Here is a 19569-nt window from a genome sequence, read left to right as displayed (position 1 = left end):
AAGGGAGGGTCCACTTTTAACAAGCTTTCCGATCCCAAGTTTATTTTCATGCTGATGACCTAGTCGCAGGATCTGTGGGCTCTGACACCCCTACCCTGCACAGATCAGCCATTGCAGAAGCCTCCAGGGGTTGGAAGTGGACGAGCAGGGTATACAGCATGTAATAGGTGCACGGCTGCAATGCTCAGGGTCCAGCACTGTACAATGGTCAGGACTACAGCACCGGTCCTATTACTTCAGTATGATCTGCGCCGGTCCACTGGCATCTACCATGTGGAGGGTTCTACAATGGACAATCTGTGCAGGGTCCAAGTGTCGGCCCCCCACAGATGATCTAGGTCATAAATATGAAAAACCAATTGGGAGTCGGAAACCCCTTTAATTTAAAGGGAGAGTCCACTTTTTCAGAACCTCTGACAGTGCCCCATTAAGTTAAAGGGAGGGTCCAATGAGAACAACCTCTGCTTAGAATCTATGGCAGGGTCCCTTTAAATTAAAGGGAGGGTCCACTTTGTACCCCTCCACCCTCGCACTGGCAGTCAGTACAGCCCATACATTACCCTCACAGGAGAAGATGTCGGTATCTACCCCCAGACTATGGATATCAGGAGGAGGATAACTTCTCTTCACACTCAGCAGGCCGCCGCCGCCATAGCTCCGGCCCGTCAGCAGAGACCACACCGGTGACGGGACACACTGCCGCCCTGTCAGGATCTCATAAGCTCCCGCGGCTCGGCTCCAATCACGTGACGTGAACTTGTTCCGACTCCGCCCCCTACACCCGTCACCCTGGAGACGGAGTAAGGGCTACTTCCGGAATGCCGTCACTTCCGGGATCTCCTCAGTGCGGTGCTTTGTGGGTCCCCGCCTCCCCCCACCCTGGCCCGGACATGCGCAGTTGGAAAACTCCCATCTTTCTCCTAAGGAGCCAGGGAACCAGGAGCTGCCCGGGGAACCGGAGTGGGGGTGCCGAGGGCTGTCGTGCTCAGTCCGGGGGTGCGAGAGTAAGAGGGACAGCTGCCCTCCGCCTCCCAGCTAGATGCGGGTCGGGCTGACCCGGGGGGGAGGGGGGAGTGCTCACCGGGCCTGGGCCGCACACTGAGAGGGACAGGGGCCCCCCGTAGCCCACCTCAGGAGCCGCTCCGCTAGCTGGTGTGCTGCTCTGTCCAGGGCTGTGCTGGAGGAGGCCGGGGACTGCACTGGGTAAGTGGGGGCGCTGCTGTGGAGCCTGGGGCCATGGGGAGACCCCACTCTGCTGGGGCTGATGGAGGGGGCAGAGTCCTGGGGCCCAGGCTGAGGGCAGGGACACCGGGCATGTGAATGGGCTGGGGTCTGGGGGCATCTGTGTGCTGTCTGATCTGTGCAGGGTGTAATAACTGTATCATAGGGCTCCTGGGGGCAGTAATGTGGCCATGGGGCTCCTGTCGGGTGCTGAGCGGGTGACAGGTGGCATTGACAGGGGGCGGGGTGACACAAGTGCATGAAGGGTGATGGGGGGAGTGAAAGGTGACAGGTAAAGTGAGGAGTGAAGGAAGGGGGGGCAACTGGGGTGATGGCAGGGTGACAGGATGAACACCACGTGCTGTTGGGGTGACTGCGCGAGAGTACGGTGCTGATCAGGGTGACCGGGTGAGAGTAGGGTGCTGATCAGGGTGTCTGGGTGAGAGTAGGGTGCTGATCAGGGTGACCGGCGAGAGTAGGGTGCTCATCAGGGTGACTGGGCGAGAGTAGGGTGCTGATCAGGGTGACTGGGCGAGAGTAGGGTGCTGATCAGGGTGACCGGGCGAGAGTAGGGTGCTGATCAGGGTGACCGGGCGAGAGTAGGGTGCTGATCAGGGTGACCGGGCGAGAGTAGGGTGCTGATCAGGGTGACCGGGCGAGAGTAGGGTGCTGATCAGGGTGACCGGGCGAGAGTAGGGTGCTGATCAGGGTGACCGGGCGAGAGTAGGGTGCTGATCAGGGTGACCGGGCGAGAGTAGGGTGCTGATCAGGGTGACCGGGCGAGAGTAGGGTGCTGATCAGGGTGACCAGTGTCATCCGGGTGAGGGTACTTGTTAGGGGGCTCCAGTTGGTGCATGGAGTAAGTGTAGGCTGTGGATTGGGTACCCTTTATGTTCCTCACCCCCAGTCAGTGTCAACTGATGGGGTACAAAATATTTGGTAATCAGTAAGTGTAAATGTGTAATGATAACGGGGCCCCTGATGGGCCATGTTAGAGGGCCCGGTCTCTGCAGTACATTGAGTGACAGTTGTCATCATCATATGATATAAAGGCTCCTGACTGGTCCGCTCTCTGATCCGTCCTGTAGCAGCCGTTGGTATTTAGGATCTCTGTCATTCTCAGACTGGTGTGGGGTAAATCCGACTGGTCAGGGCTGCAGTGACGGGTATTATGTATGAGCTTTGTCGTGTCCTATTCACTACTGGGCAACATCCGGGAGCCGGGTCTGTTTTGCTGCTTCTGTTGTAAAGTTATTTTAATGCATCGTCATCTGGCAAAGTTGGGTGATTGCTAAATCACTGCAGGAAATATATGGACACAGTGGTTAGCACTGCAGCCTTTCAGCGCTGGAGTCCTGGGTTCTAATCCTGCCAAGCACAACGTCTGCAAGGAGTTTGTATGTTCTCCCTGTGTTTGCCTGGATTTCCTCCCATACTCCAAAGATATACTGATAGGGAAAAATGTACATTGTAAGCCCTATATGGGGATCGCAATCTACATTTTTAATAAAAGAGATATATGGACAGGTGGACCGATCCGCTAAGAATTGTATCCAGAACTTTGTGTCTTTGGGTTATTTTATTGGTTGCTGGACTTGGTAACATTTTTCCATAGTTTTTTATGTATTTCCCCGCAATGCACAGTGTTATTTTATACGTAATATTGTCATCTCTTTGTGTATTATCCCATAGTCGTCCTCTATACTGATGTCAAGGATCTGGGCCATTGAAATGTGGTATGGATGTGACATGAGGCTTTTCAGGGCCTGCTGGTGCTTGTAGTTCTTACAATATCTTATTATCTGTGTTTTGCAGCATCTCTTGGTTTTTCGTTTACAACTATTGATGCATAAAAGGTGGCCTTGGGGTGAATTCGCACGGTGCAGATTTTATGTGACTCAAAGTCTGTCAGTTTACAATGTGGATGAGGTTTTCTCCTCCTGGCAGGTCCAGTATCTGTCACTGATCCCAATGTGTGAGCGGCTACAACATGGGATGTTCTCGTGTGTTCCGTGCAGATCTGCGGCAGATTTTGCTGGGTGCATTGCAAATGTAAAACCCTGCACAGAATTGTCCTCTCTGCATCACACAGGTTTTTTCTTTCCTGCTATACATGTATGTGGTTGTTTTGATTTTTTTTATGGTGGGAATTTTCTATGGCTGCACTGCCAGGATTCTGGTGCAAAAACATTGCACAGATCAATTTTTTTTTTTTTTTGCAAAATTTGCAACTTTGTCGTTCTGCTTGGTATGGGACGCATCCTGAGAAGTCGATGGGATTTACTGGGGTGGCGGGATTGCATCAATTTTGTGTGTGTTTTATATATTTTGACCCCACGAGCTGATAACCCCAGAGGGAGAGCGGGTGTCTTTGCAGTTTATAATTATTTTGAATTTTTCCGCAGTAACTGAGGCCTCCATACAAGCCACTAGAGGAAAACCGCCCCTGTGGTGACACTAGTGACCGGCAGAGCTAATCTGGGTTTGGTAAGACCCATCAGCCATCAGTCATGTGATCGCCAGGCCAGACGGTCATTAATTGGTGTGTGATGGCAAGAATACTGGAATGTTTGCAACACCAGTGTGAACAGATCCTTGGTGAGAGATAATTCTCTTAGTAATTGGGATCTTCATGGTTACATGTGGATATATTCACATTTAGCAGCTTTGTTGCAGAACTTTCTGCAAAGGTCCCATTCGTGCAAGTCTCGCCGGCAGAAATTCCTGTGTGTCCAATGAATGGAATTGATTATTTACAACAAATTATTATTACTGCACCAAAGTTTTTTTTGTTTGTATTGAAGTTTTGGAGGTTTTTTTGCCTATACTATGTAAGGCGGCAAGGTGCACATCTGAGATGAAGGCTCTGTTAGGAGGACGGACACCATGACAGAAACCCAGTGGATCCCATTAACTATAATGTGGTTTGTTGATTTTCCATACATTTTTTCCGGCAAAATAAATCGCCATGCTTCACTGTTTTTTGTTTTGCTTTTTTTTTTTGATAGACCTTTGCTATGGACCCCGTTATAGTCAGTGGGATACATCAGGCACCATATAGTGAATTTGTACCCAATTTTCACTGTTTGTTTGTTTGTTTGTTTTTTTTTGGGGGGGGGGTCTGTTTCTGTAATGCAAAGGCCAGCGCAAATGTGAATTCGGCCTAATAGGTGTAAACTGTGCCATATAACAGAAGGAGATGGCTATACGGTGCCACATGTTGTCCCTCAGTCCCCATTAAGGACGCGCCATATTTCGGCTGAGTGATGGGGTTATTCTCTAGAAGATAGAATAACCCCATAACATTGAATAGAATAAACCCTAATACTGTATGGGACATATATATTAGAGTCTCATAGAAGGCTATACGTGGTGTATGACTTGGTTGTATAGACCTGTAGGTATACGGCTCTGTCCCTACTTACTGCCGTGCTGCAGTAACCTGGTCTGGCCACTACGCAGTGTATGGCGCTGTGTACTGTCAGATTGCGCCACTCTGTACACCCTATTTCTACTGATTGCGGCTTCTGCTATCAGCTGATCGGCTTGGGTTTCATTTTATGCCATTGACCTGGCTCAGCAGGGCAGTGCGATGATCAATTATAAATTCATGTCTTATTAAATTAGTGCAGTGAAGTCATTTGTCTTTGTGACCTTCTGTAAGCCTTTCTTTTTCCTGTATGGGGGCTTTTATTCGTAGATGAGTTGATGTTTTTATTGGTACCGTTTTGGGGCATTTACATCTTTTTGGTCGCTTTTTATCTTCAGTTTCTTAGGAGTCAGGATAAACAGAAACAGCGAGTCTGGCCTTGTGTTTTCAACCCTATTTACCATGCAGGTGAAAGAACATTCTCATTTTAATAGTTTGCATTATTTAGGATCCGTATGTGGCTTAGTTTTTTTTTTTTTTTTGTCATTGTTCCCTAATAAAGCAATGCTATATATCTAACACAGAAGATTTACTAAGACTGGGGTTTTGTATGCCAGTCTTGGCCTGACAGGTAGAAGACACGTATGATCTCTCCTAATAAATCCAGCTCATACCCCTGAATGGAAATCTGCACCAGGCAAGAACTAGAATAGACTTCCTATACAACTCCCAGCAGAAAATAGGCATGAGGTATAGTAACTATGAGGGGCGGGGGTATTCCCGGACCACCCTGCTCTGCCCACGTTATAGGCACAGATTGGGGGATATGGCACATTATTGGTGCAAGAGAGGGCCGTAAGCCACATCATCACACATCAATGCTAAAAAACTGGCCTAGAGGTGTGGATGGAGCCCCCCTAAGTGTCTGAGTAAGGAGCGCTCACAAAATCTGCAACTAATAGATACAAATATGTGAATACCAAATGTCAGCGGATGGTTAGTTGTGGGGCTGAGCTGCTCCCCATCCCGCGTTTGTGAGACGTTTATTTTGTCTATATTTCCTCTTTTTCTTATATCTCTTCATCTTAGATTTATAATATCCTTTATTGTAGATTATTGTGTGTATTTTGGTGTGTAATGGCTGAATTTCAGTATATTAGGAGCTTTATGTGGCGGGGATATTTGGGTAGCTGCTTTGTGATTATCTATCTCATCTCTATCTATCTGTCCATCCATCTATCTATAGGATAGATAGATAGATAGGAGATAGATAGATATTAGATAGATATGAGATAGATAGGAGATAGATAGATAGATAGATAGATAGATAGATATTAGATAGATAGGAGATAGATAGATATTAGATAGATATTAGATAGATAGGAGATAGATAGATAGATAGATAGATAGATAGATAGATAGATAGGAGATAGATAGATAGATAGATAGATAGATAGATAGATAGATAAATAGATAGATAGATAGATAGATAGATATTAGATAGATAGGAGATAGATAGATAGATAGATAGATATTAGATAGATAGGAGATAGATAGATAGATAGATAGATAGATAGATAGATAGATAGATATTAGATAGATAGGAGATAGATAGATAGATAGATAGATAGATATGAGATAGATAGATAGATAGATAGATAGATAGGAGATAGATAGATAGATAGATAGATATGAGCTCGATAAATAGAGTAATAGATAGATGGAATAAGATAAATAGATAGATACTGTAGATGTAGAGCCATATAATTTTCTACTATTAATGTCTGACTTTTGAACCCCAGATATATTTTGCAGTTTTGGCATTTTTATTTTCGTCGTCCAAACTTGGGAGACCTAGTGGCCATTCTTAGCCCAATCCCCCCCCCCCCCACCAGCCACCCTATTGGCCCCATGAGCATGTCACTAGAGGCTGATGACTTGCATGAATCCCTCCTCTCTGTCTAACCATTTAGATGCTGCGCTTGTTCTGGAAGCACAATATTGTAAGTAAGACCTTAAACAGGTTTTTTGGGACGTCCTGTCCTAATGTATCAGATGAGTGGGGGGTTCGATCCCTGGGACCCCGACTAATTTGCTGTTTGTAGGCCGTGCAGGCGCTGCAGCCACTTCACTATCGCGCACAGTGTTGTATGTTGTATAGAGGCTGCTCTTTGTATAGCATTCACTTGAGTGAGGCTGACACGGGACACGTGACTTGGAACATGTTACCTGTGGGGCTCCAGGATATCGGACCCTCCACCAATCCAATATTAATGATCTGTCCTCAGTATTTACTCCCAGACAGCAAGAACCTCTTTATCTCACATTCAAAACTTTCTTAACATTTTGTCATAAGCTTTAATTACATGTGACGTCACCCCGGCTACGACTTCTGTTCTTTCTTGCTTTTCCTCCTAATTCTCCGCCTGATTGACTCCTGACGGCTGAGCAGTGGATGTCGGTGGTACATGGCGCACTTACTGCTGTGTTTGGCCTCGGGACGCTTTAATTTTTGATTTGTGCTTTCCAGGATTGTGCTCTGTCTGTGCAATGCTTGTGCTGTCACCCCATGGCTTTGGTGTCATTGTGTGTCACATGTTCCCCTCTGTGGTGTTTTGGTGCAGTATTCTGGGAGCCTCACAGATCTGCTCTATACACGGGGGTCAGTTTGGTTTGGGGTCCCCCCCCCAATGGCTGTAACTTTTTGTCTCATAATCTGTCATTGTTGTGTCTTATTTGGCAAAACGGTCATCCGGGTTTGGGCCCAGTCTTCCAGGATTGTAGACAATGTTTTAATACTTAGTTGAGTGATGGAAATAGAGAAGGGTTCTTAATAGAGAATGAGGATGCGGCCTCATATCTGTACAAGTTATGGAAATGTAGTCTGACATGATTCTGATTTACTGACACATAGCGCCATAGAGATTCCTCATAGTCTAGATGCTGGGGAAAATTAAGTAAAATAAAATAAAAAATAAATAAATGAATAAATAAAATCTAAATAAAATAATTAAAAAAAAAAAAAAAAATTAAAATAAATAAATGAATAAAATAAAAATAAAGTAAAAAAAAATCAACAAAATAAAAAAATTAAAATAAATAAATAAAATAAAAAATAAATGAATAAAATAAAAAAATTAAATAAAAAAAATTAAGTAATAAAAAAATTAAATAAGAAAATACCATTTTATTCACCATTTCATGCCTAACATAATTAAAAAAAAATAATTGTGGTCCAAAAGAAACCTGCTTCGCTCCATAACACGTGCTGAAGACTGTGTTAGTTAAAGGGGTCGGACCAGATTTCTGAGTTATTACCTATAGACAGGTGCTTAGCTTTTTCCAGCTGTCCAATAGAGATGAATGATGTTGTGACCTTTTGCCTTATTCTCACCAGGCCAACACGACCCCCATTCGTATCATCTGTAGGGATCCCAGCAAGAAACCTAGTGATATAAGTGCCCATAGTAACCAATCAAATTCCTGCTCCTTTTTTTTTTTTATTTTGTATATTTTTGATATGCCTTTTGCTATACGATTGGTTTCTGTTGTCAGTTACATCACATAGAAGTTGTTTTATACCAGGGGTAACACAGTGCCTCAGTGGTTAGCACTGCAGCCTTGCATCGCTGGAGTCCTGGGTTCGATTCCTGCCAGGAACAACATCTGCAAGGAGCTTGTATGTTCTCCCCGTGCTTGTGTGGATTTCCTCCCACAAAGACATACTGATAGGAAAATAAACGTACATTGTGATCCCAATATGGGGCTCACAATCTACAAAAAAAATATAGAAGTTGTTTTATGCCAATGACCTATTCTTAGGGTAGACCATCCAATATCTTATTGGGGGAGATCTGATAGTCAGGACCCTACAGATTAGCCACAGCGGTGCACTGGCCCGTGATGTCACCTTCATTCGTCACATGGCCTGTCTGCAGCTCAGTCCTATTCAAGAGAATGGGGGTGACCTGCAATACTAAGCACAGCCACTACGACATGTATGGCGCTGTCCTTGGTGTTCAGTGACGGAGTCGTAGTGTTTACTGTGTCTTCAAATAGCTGATAGATGGGGGGGGGGGGGGGGGTTCAACACCGAAGACCACCACCAATCAGATAAAGATGACCTGATGGTAGGTCATTACTATGTAACTCCTGAAAATCAGTGAAAAAGCTTTTGGTTTTTGAGCCAAATCCAAGAATGGCTACAGAAGGAATAGTGAATCCAAAACTAGTTCTTATATTTCTCCCTTCTGTTCAGTCCACTCCTGGCTTTGGATCAAACAAATGCAGCAAAACCTGCAACAAAAGAAGGTGCGCTCAAGCACCGTGGTATATAAATACATATAATATATATAATATAAATAATCACTTATTTTTAGGACAGGTCATTAAAGATCAGTAGGGGTCTGACACCCGGGACCTCCACCAATAAACTGTGTGAAGAGGCTTCGGTGTTCATGTGCGCCCTGCAGCCTCTTCAGTATATACCAACCACATAGATGGCTATTATATACTCTCTGGTCTTGGCATTGCAGCTCAGCCCATTGACTTGAATGAAACTGAGTTGCAAACAGGTCATGTGACTGCTGAACATGATTTCCCAAAAGTGGAACAGCTGATCCCTGGGAGGGGGGGGGGTGTCCCAAGCATCAGACCCCCACAGAATAGGAAGATAATCAAATTAAAAACTAGAAATTGTGAATTTATTTCATATGCACATATATATATATATATATATATATATATATATATATATATATATATGTATAGATATATGCACGTGCATTAGTGTGTGTGTATATATCTGTAAATATAGGCATCAATCAAATTAAAAACTAAAATTTGTGAATTTATTTTACGTGCACAAGTGGGAACCTATATAATAGATAGATAGATGGATATATTCAGGGGCATTAGTGTGTGTGTGTATATATATATATATATATATATATATATATATATATATATATATTGCATAATTTTTGTCTTTCCACGATTTATCTAAATTGCAATAATCCCATTCATTTGCACAGCCCTCAGGTTTGGGTTGGGCCCCCTTTTGTCTCCCCTACCTGCTATTTCAAGGTTACCTCCTGCGTTCTACACGTATTTCTGAATTTACAAGCTTTTGCTAGAAATAAACCCTGATCTATAACCAGAGCACTTGGCAGACAATGCAATCTGCATTAGAGCCGAGCAGCAGAAGGCGCACTGTACTGTACGCTGTATTTCAGAGGTGGCAGAGCAGATATTGTAGTTCAGGGGTTGCCATGGTAAGATTACAGTTTTCTTATTACTATTGCAGTGCACATTAGGCGTTGAGGAAAATGCAGTGTTTATTGATGCACAAAATGTGAGTGGCCCAGATCCTTTCATCTCCTGCTAGAAAGCCTTGTGTCTCCCCGGTACACGGCCATGTAATGTATGGATGCAGAATGTCGGCCACTTCGTGCGTTTATACGGTACAGGCCGAGGAAATACTAAACTGTTTGTTTCCTCTCCGCGGAGGTCGACAGCAGGTTATGTTTTATGCATTGTCCTGGCTCTGTGTGCGAGTCCTAGGGAATAGTAAGACGTATTGTATTCAGCATCCAGTGCTCCAGAACGTCTGATAATCCAGAACAGAGCTGTATAGGAGCAGATGTAGGTGTAGGCAGCCTTCTGTACACCGGCTGGTGTGGGACTACAACTCCCAGCATGTCTGCTCTTCTTTGAAGTCAATGGGGGGAGTTGTAGTTTCATAGCAGCTGAGGTGCTGAAGGGTGCTGATCCCTGGAGTAGAGGGAAACAGTACTAAAATATCTGTAGATGTAAATGTGACTATAATTTTAAATAAATAAAAATATATACCCTGTTTCCCCGAAAATAAGACAGTGTCTTAGGGCCCATTCACACTACGGATACGCTGACTGATTCTGAACGTTAGAACACGTTCAGAATCAGCGCGTATAAAGCAGATCTCATTCATTTCAATGGGAGCCAGCATACGAGCGCTCCCCATTGAAATGAATGGGCTGCTTTTTTCCCTCGAGCGCTCCCATTGAAGTGAATGGGAAGCGCTCGCGTGTACGGCTCGGAATGAGCCAAGCGAGGCTTACACGCGAGCGCTTCCCATTAATGTCATGTAATGTCAGGGACGTCAGACGACTAGGCCTGAAGCCTGTCTGGAACCTGGAAGGGTAAGTAACAGTGTTTTTTATGGTCACTTACCTCTCCCAGGCCTCCGATTATTAGACTCTGGGGGTCTGAAAAGCATAATAATAGTGCTTGTGGAGGCCGCGGCGTCACTTACTGATCCCGGACCCTGCCAGGATTGGTAAGTAAATAGGGCCCGTCACCGATAACCGCCTATTAAGAAAAAAAAAAACAACAACAGCAGTAGTGGCTGTGACCGGGCCCCTAATGTCCTGGGCCCTGTGGCAGCTGCTACCCCAGTAGTTAGGCCCCTGCAAACGTCTTATTTTCAGGGGGGGCTTACATTAGGCAATTCAAGAAAACCCCTGCTTTGTCTTACTTTCAGGGGATGACTTATTTTTGGGGAAACACAGTATATATTTTTAATAAACAGTAACTATATATATATATATATATATATATATATATATATATATATATATATCTGTGTTTCCATGTTGCACTTTAATTCCTTCTGGCTGCACAGCAATACCCATGGTGGATTTTTAAGACAACTGGCCGCAGCAGTAGCTTCCCCTACCTAAGGCCTAACACTCCTCAGTTGGTCCCTAATGATGGAGCGGATTGTGTTCTCTGTAGGATTTCTCTAAGGTTTCTTGTGTCGTGACCCTGCAGACAGTGAGGGCAGCGTTCTCCCCTTATCCTCCTGGGTCATTGTATGTTTAGTGCTCTTATAGAACACTGCAGTATATAATGGGGCACGATATAGAGTCCGGTCTGCCGCTCTGAGTATTTGCTACCTGTACAATGTTGATGTGTGGATCTAGGAGTAGCTGAGTGTTCGATAAACCACTTGCAGTCTCGGCTTCCACAAGGGATGATAAATGGGGGATCTTGTTCTGAGAGGGGCCGCGGAGCCCTCCTGTGACTACTAGTCTGTGACTACTGGGGAAATAGAAGGTGGACCTGCTGTGAATTGTGGCAAGAGCAGATATGGACACTAAAGCTTTACTCTGGGTATTTTAGAAAGCAGAATCCCTCTAAGGGTTAGTTCACACGGGGAGCGGTACGGCGGATTTTGACACTGAGAGTGACGCGGGGAGCAGCGTCACTCTTGGGTCAAAACGCGACTGTCGTGGCTCCCCACTCCGGAGCAGGCTCAAATGAATGGGCCGACTCCGGAGGTTGCTGCCACGAGGCGGATGCCACGGCTCAACAATCCGCGGAATCTGCCTGAAGAAAGGGCACCCCGCTTCTTTTTTCCGTGAGCGGCATGTTCCATGGACCACCATTGTGAGGGGGCGGATTATGACGTGGATTATGCGCCATAATCCACCCCTTAGTGCCCATGTGAACTAGCCCTAAGGCCCCAAATAGCAAAAAGAAATAGCAGCTTAAGAGCATTGCCGTTTTTTCTGCAGTGTTTTATAGCATTTTTCTCTGTTTTTTCCTTCCCTTTATATAGGAACGTCCTTGTGTTTCTGCAGCTTAAATCGACATGCCGCCCTTTTTTCCCACAACGTGTGGATGGGATTAGCCATACAAGACTGCAATCTTAAGTTTACAATGGGGTCTCTGTCTGTGCATCCAAAATCGCTGGTCGAAAAAGTCCTGCAAGAACAACCGTCAGGTTCTGCATGTGACCACTGATGTAGCGGACCGCCTGTCTGTTATTCTGGTCCTCCAGCGCACTAGGACAATGAATGGCCAACAATGGTGTGATCCTAACCTAAGGAGTCTATATGTCATGTTAAGGGATTGTTCTGAGTTGGCACAATTTTTATTTTATTTTTTTGTTGGTCGTCTCCATTGTATAGGTCGATATGATTAGAGCGAAACTAGAGTTCGGCATCTCATCGCAAAATAACCGAAAATCAGTTTAATTGATCGATAATAATTTGCTGACATTGATTATATCAGTTATTTTCTATCTAATCGATGGCTACAGGACATGTCACTGACTATACGTTACCCGATCAGGATCACTGATATGTGAATAACCAGAACCAAAATGCCGCGGCATATAAAAGGGGGAGTGTCCTAAAATAAACGCTCATTCATGGTAATCGCGGTAAAATAGGCCATTAATCCTAAGTTTATCTTGGACATAATCCCCCAGCCCTAAGCCATACAAAATAGCTATAGGTTTTATGGTTTACCTTTTTTTTAAAGGGATCCTATCAGTCAGACACAATTTTTTTGTAGGTACCACGTCGGAATAGCCTTAAGAAAGGCTATTCGTCTCCTACCTTTCGTCATCTTCTCCGCACCGTCATTCGCCTACAATCCCGATTCTTGTCGGTATGTAAATGAGTTCTTTTGCAGCACTGGGGGCGGGCCCCAGCGCTCAGACAGCACTGGAGGCGGCCCCAATTCTGCGAGAGAACTCTCTCTAGCGCCGCCTCCTCTTCTTCAGCAGCGTCATCTTCAGCCTCCTCTTCCGGCAATGGCTTGTAACTTCTAGGCCTCGGGCAGAGCAGACTGCGCATGCCCACAGGCCATGAGAAAATGGCCGCTTACAATACTGTGCAAGCGGCCATTTTCTCGTGGCCTGTGGGCATCCGCAGTCTGCCCGAGGCCTAGAAGTTACAAACCATTGCCGGAAGAAGATGATGCTGCCGAAGAAGAGGAGGCGGCGCTAGAGAGAGTTCTCTCGCAGCATTGGGGCCGCCCCCAGTGCTGCGAAAGAACTCATTTACATACCGAGAAGAACCGAGATTGTAGATTAACAACGGTGCGGAGAAGATGACGAAAGGTAGGAGACGAATAGCCTTTCTTAAAGCTATTCCGACGTGGTACCTACAAAAAATCGTGTCTGACTGATAGGATCCCTTTAATGCACAGAGGAATTCTTACCAAGTATGGGCTGGCGATATGGCATGGAATTACTAAACTTGGTAATGGGCACAGTTGTGGGGGAGGAGGGTATAATACTTACCTTACCATTAATAATGTATTAAAATGATTATTCTGTCTTTTTTTCAGGGTTTTTGGACAACTGCTGATTTTTTTTTTTTTGGAGACGAATGAAGATTTTATGGTTTTGCTTCTGGGGAAGAACAGGTGGGTTTTCGATAACACCTCACGTCTTGGTTGAGATTTTTTGTAACATTTCATATGGAGTCCTTGTCAAGCACTGCAGGTTTTATGAGAAACCCATTGCAAGATCTGTAATAAATAGAGAGATTTGCTGTGGAATTCACTATACTGAGACCGATAGCCTGGTCCAAATCCTCACAGCGGGGATCTCTGACCCCCTGGATGTCTGCACCCACCAGCCTAATATAGGAGTGCCCCTTAGTGGATAGGGAGCATCCGCGCTCCTATCAGCTTCAATGGGAGCGCTGGAGATAGCCAAGTGCTGTACTTTGGCTATTTTTTGGAGCTCCCATTGAAGTTAAAGGGATCATGGCTGCTCCCCATCCACTAAGGGGCACTCCTATATTAGGCCGGTGGGTGCAGTCAGGCTGAATGTGCGACAGGGATTTGCAGTCAGACCCCACTGAACAGATAGAGGAAAAATAGTATTCGCATAATCCCTTTAACCCCTTAGCGACCCTTGACGTAACTGTACCGCATGGGGATGTATGGAGCGAGCTCACACGCTGAGCTCGCTCCATACACGGCAGATGCCGGCTGTATAATACAGCCAGGACCTGCCACTAACAGCAGCGGTCGGTGCCCGAGCCGATCGCTGCTGTTAACCCTTTACACACTGCAGTCAAACGTGACCGCAGTGTGTAAACGGCGCCGGCGGCATGGGCGCCGCCATGTTTCGCCGATCGCCGCCCTCCTGAACGTCACATGAGGGCGGTGATCGGTTGCTATGACAGCCGGAAGCCTATTGAAGGCTTCCAGGCTTGTCTCTGCCCGAGATCTATTAGACGATGCCAGAGGCAGCATCTAATAGAAGTGCTGCGATTTTCCTATTCACTGCAATACTGTAGTATTGCAGTGAATAGTATGAGCGATCAGACTCCCTAGGTTTCAAGGTACCTAAGGGGTCTGATCATAAATGTAACAGAAGAAAAAAAAAAGTTTTTAAAAGTATTAAAAAAATAAAAAAAATATAAAAGTTCAAATCACCCCCCTTTCCCTAGATCAGCTATAAAAGTAATTAAAGAACATTAAACATAAACATATTAGGTATCCCCGCGCTCCAAAATGCCTGAACTATTAGAATATTAAAACATTTATCCCGTACTGCGAACGGCGTAGCGGCAAAAAAAAATAAAAACCGCCAAAAAGCGTTTTTTTCAACACTTTGCCTCCTATAAAAAATTGAATAAAAAGTGATCAAACCATCAGATCTTTCCCCAAATGGTATCAATAGAAACGTCATCTTGTCCCGCATAAAAAGACACCACAACCAGCTCCATACATGGAAATATGAAAAAGTTACAGGTGTTAGAACATGATGACACAAATTTTTTTTTCTATTTTGCAAAGTTTATCATTTTTTTAAAAGTATCAAAAAATTTCAAATACTATATAAATTTGGTATCACCGCGTTTGTACTGACACGTAGAACACAGGTAACATGTCCTTTGTACCAAACAGTGAACGCTGTAAAAATTAAACCCATAAGAAAATGGCGCAAATGCATTTTTTCTCCAATTGCGCCTCATTCTGATTTTTTTTCCAGCTTCCCAGTACATTGCACAGCATATTGAATGGTGCCATTACAAAGTACAATTTGTCCCGCAAACAATAAGCTATTATGTGACTCTGTGAACTGAAAAATGAAAAAGTTATGGCTCTTGAAATGTGAGGAGGGAAAAACGAAAATGCGAAACCAAAAAATGGCCTGGTCCTTAAGGGGTTAAGGTCTCAAAGAGGACCAGTTATCTAGTTTAGTAAATAATTACATTCCCCATTTAATAACAATTCTGGATTATCACGTCGTAAAATTTTGTCTTGTAACCCTTATTCCTTCTAAAAAAAAAATTCCAATGGTTTGACCCCTGGATGTCACCGTGCTGACTGTACGGGGACGCAACACTTTGTCAAAGGGAAAAGTATATCACACAGGTCAATTTATTTGGTCATTTGCAGGAAGGATCGCAGAGGAACAGTACAATGAATCCTAAGAGAAGATGTTCCAAAATTTTTACTGTATGGGAAATGCAGGTCAGACCCCTGGGGATCATAGAAATGGGGGTCTGAACGTCCCTCTGAATCCTCCATGTGAATGCAGCTGTGTTGTGCTCCGTCACTGCTTTGTTCATTTTTACGGGACTTACAATGATCGCCGGCCCATAAAAGTAAATGAAGCAGTGGCCGAGTGTGCGCAGGAATGCTCGGGAGCGCCCCCGTTCACCTGAGCACTGCAGGTCCTTGCAGTCAGACCCAGAGATCATTGGATAGGGGTGAATGCACTTTTTAAGCAGCTATTGGCACAAATGTATTGAAGGGCTGTTCCAGCAGGACAATGATGGGTGGCAAGAAGCTGAATAAGAACAAGTCCTTGCCCCAGCACTTCCCTGCTACTCCTGTCTGATGAGCACCAAGACCCAACTAGTTGTATTCCTTACATTTGCATAGCTATGTATGGGGGGGTTTTGTTTCATGAGGATGTGAAGCATGGGATTTTTTCAAAAAAACAATCGGACCTTGATTGATGACAAGAATCCAAGGAGTTTATTTCAGGAAGTCCAGTTTTAACAAAAAATAATAATTCTTCAGAAAATCTCCATAATGTATACAACAAACACCTTGTACCTCAGGCTGCTGTAGTCTCACAAACTATCCATCATGTGAACTTCACCAACACATACCCAGCTTTCTGGGAATTGGAATCATTTTATACCTTAGACATTTCCCATAATACTCTGCAGTTTTCCCTATAAAACCCTGGAGTTGCTGCAGACTTGCCTCTTATAAGATCAGGGGAGACACACCCAGTGCAACTCCACTCATGCAGGTAAATATGCAAAAACACTTTATAAATCCATGTTAATGTGAACAGTTCCTTAGTGTTAGTATATGGTTCCCAGATGGTAAGACAAGAAATAGTAGGAAAATAGAGCATTAGGTGGCCAGCCTAATGAGGAAAGAAAGAAATAAGAAGCAGTAATAGAACATTCACACAGAGATATTACCAGATCTGGGGTCTTATGTACCACCACTAAGGTTACAAAGAAGAAATCACATGGAAACATAACACAAAATAGTTTACCTCTTCACATTCCTCCCCCCTTAAGAAGAAGCTTGTCCTTCTTCAGACAGCTTTCACTTCAGCACCATACCTGGACAAATGATCGGCATTTTGGTGCTTGGACCCTGACCGATGTTGTATCTCAAATTTAAATGGCTGTAATGCTAAATACCATCTAGTTATTCTGGCATTTTTGTCCTTCATGGTATGAATCCAAGTGAGGGGATGATGATCCGTCACTAAAGTAAACTCTCTTCCTAATAAATAATAGCGTAATGCCTCCAATGCCCACTTAATCGCCAGCCCTTCCTTCTCGATTGTAGAATACTTTTGTTCACGGGGAAAAAGTTTCCTACTTAAATAAAGAATAGGGTGTTCCTCACCATTAATCTCTTGACTCAGGACTGCCCCAAGTCCCACCTCAGATGCATCCGTCTGTACAATAAATGGTTTGTCAAAGTTTGGGCTTTGTAAGACTGGTTCTTTACACAAAATTTCTTTTATTTGTTCAAAAGCTAAATCACATTCTGTTGTCCATATCACGTCCTCTCTACTGTTCTTTTTAGTTAGGTCGGTTAAGGGAGCAACGATAGTAGCAAAGTTTGGAATAAAACGTCTATAATAGCCAACAAGACCTAAAAAGGATCTGACCTCTTTCTTTGTGGCTGGAATAGTCGCAGATTGAATGGCTTGTACTTTGGATATCTCTGGCCTTACTTTACCACTACCCACAATAAACCCAAGGTACTTTGTTTCTTGGAATCCCAAAGCACATTTACGTGGATTAATTGTAAATCCTGCTTTCCCAATTTCAGTTATCACCTTTTCCAAGTGATACAAGTGCTCTTCCCATGATTTGCTAAAGATTACCACATCATCTAAATAAGCAGCACTGTACTCCGTATGATCCTTCAAGAGTAAGTCCATGGCTCTTTGAAACGTGGCTGGAGCACCATGAAGACCAAATGGCATGTTTCTGAACTGATACAAACCATTAGGCATCACAAAGGCAGTTTTTTCTTTTGATTTCTCATCAAGTGGAATTTGCCAGTACCCCTTACATAAATCTAGGGTAGAAATATATTCTGCACACCCCAATCTATCTATGAGCTCATCAATACGCGGCATTGGGTAATTGTCAAAACTAGATATAGCATTAATTTTACGAAAATCTATGCAAAATCTTATTGTCCCATCTTTTTTCCCAATCATCACTACAGGTGATGACCAAGGACTTTTAGAGGGTTCAATAACTCCCAATTTAAGCATTTCTTGAACCTCATTTTCAGCCTTACCCTTTAATTTTTCAGGTATACGATAAGGTCTCTGTCTGATAGGTGGATGATCTCCAGTATTTATTGTATGAGAAACTAAAGACACACGGCCAGGCTTACTTCCAAAAATATGTGAACTAGACCCAATAATCTTCCTCAGGTCACAATATTGCTCTTTAGATAACTTTGGATTCAATGTTACCTCTGACCAGTGAGCACAATTTTTCAACAAATCATACATTTCTTCAGACACATCTTGTGAAGACTCTGCTACAATAGTACACGTAGTGTTATCTTTAGGACCAACCTCTGGTTCAATCCAACGTTTTAATAAATTTACATGGTAAACCTTATTTTTTTGTCTTTTATCTGGGGTTTCAATTTCAAAGTCAACAGGACCTGTTTGTCTAACCACTTTATATGGCCCTTGCCATCTGGCCAACAACTTATTCTCACTGCTGGGAAGCAAGAGAAGAACCTTATCCCCAACTTTAATCGATTTCTTTTTGGCATGTTGATCATACCATTTCTTTTGGTAAACTTTTGCCTTGTGGACATTATCATGAGATACCTTAATCAATTTCATTAATCTTTCTCTCATTTCCAATATATGTTCCACCACATTCTTCTGATGACCATCTTTACCTTCCCATACCTCTTTAATAACATCCAAGAGTCCCCTGGGTCGTCTCCCATATAACAATTCAAAAGGACTAAACCCTGTAGACTCTTGTGGAACCTCACGATAGGCAAATAATAGAAAGGGCAACCATTTGTCCCACAGTTTTGGATCATTATGTGCAAATTTCCTAAGCATGTTTTTCAAGGTTTGGTTATACCGTTCAGTCAACCCATCAGTTTGTGGATGATAAGGAGTAGTCCTGAGAGGCTGTATACCAAGAAGCTTATAAACTTGTAACAGAAAGGAAGATGTAAAGTTACTCCCCTGATCAGTAAGGATTTGCTTAGGTAATCCAACCCTGCTAAACACCTTCAAAATTTCCTCAGCAACTCTTTTAGCAGTAACTGTGCGCATAGGTATGGCCTCAGGATACTTGGTACAGTAATCAACAATTGTAAGAATGAAACGGTTACCTTTGGAACTTCTTTCTAGTGGACCGATAATATCCATACCCACAGTATTAAATGGTTCATCAATTATTGGTAAGGGTATAAGCTCTGCTTTGGGAGGAGCTGAAGCAGTGTACTGACATATTGGGCAACTACGACAGTAAGTAGTGATCTCATCATAAACTCCAGGCCAATAGAACCGATAGAGTACTCTGGCCAAAGTTCTTTTATAACCCAAATGTCCAGCAACAGGAATATCATGCGCTAATTTCAAAATTTCTGGTCTAAACTTTTTTGGCACAACTAACTGTTGCACTTGTTCTCCTGTTTTTGGGTGACTA

General features: G+C 43.8%; 2 protein-coding genes across 3 annotated transcripts in view; one reads left to right on the top strand and one right to left on the bottom strand.

Annotated features, from left to right (window-relative positions):
- ORC4 (origin recognition complex subunit 4) overlaps positions 1-735 on the bottom strand; it is a 32253-nt gene extending 31518 nt beyond the window's left edge. The window contains exon 1 of one of the 2 annotated variants that reach the window (XM_075284533.1): positions 561-735. The gene's annotated coding sequence lies outside the window, so the exon portion shown is untranslated. The remainder of the gene's footprint in view (positions 1-560) is intronic. The other variant, XM_075284534.1, reaches the window with a different exon arrangement.
- Positions 736-895: 160 nt separating this feature from the next.
- Positions 896-19569, top strand: part of MBD5 (methyl-CpG binding domain protein 5) — a 53868-nt gene continuing 35194 nt past the window's right edge. The window contains exons 1-2 of the mRNA XM_075284521.1: positions 896-1203; positions 13712-13789. The gene's annotated coding sequence lies outside the window, so the exon portion shown is untranslated. The remainder of the gene's footprint in view (positions 1204-13711; positions 13790-19569) is intronic.

The sequence above is a fragment of the Leptodactylus fuscus genome, chromosome 8 (assembly GCF_031893055.1).
Source record: "Leptodactylus fuscus isolate aLepFus1 chromosome 8, aLepFus1.hap2, whole genome shotgun sequence".
In the NCBI taxonomy this organism is placed as follows: domain Eukaryota; kingdom Metazoa; phylum Chordata; class Amphibia; order Anura; family Leptodactylidae; genus Leptodactylus; species Leptodactylus fuscus.
This window is presented reverse-complemented; position numbering and strand designations above follow the sequence as displayed.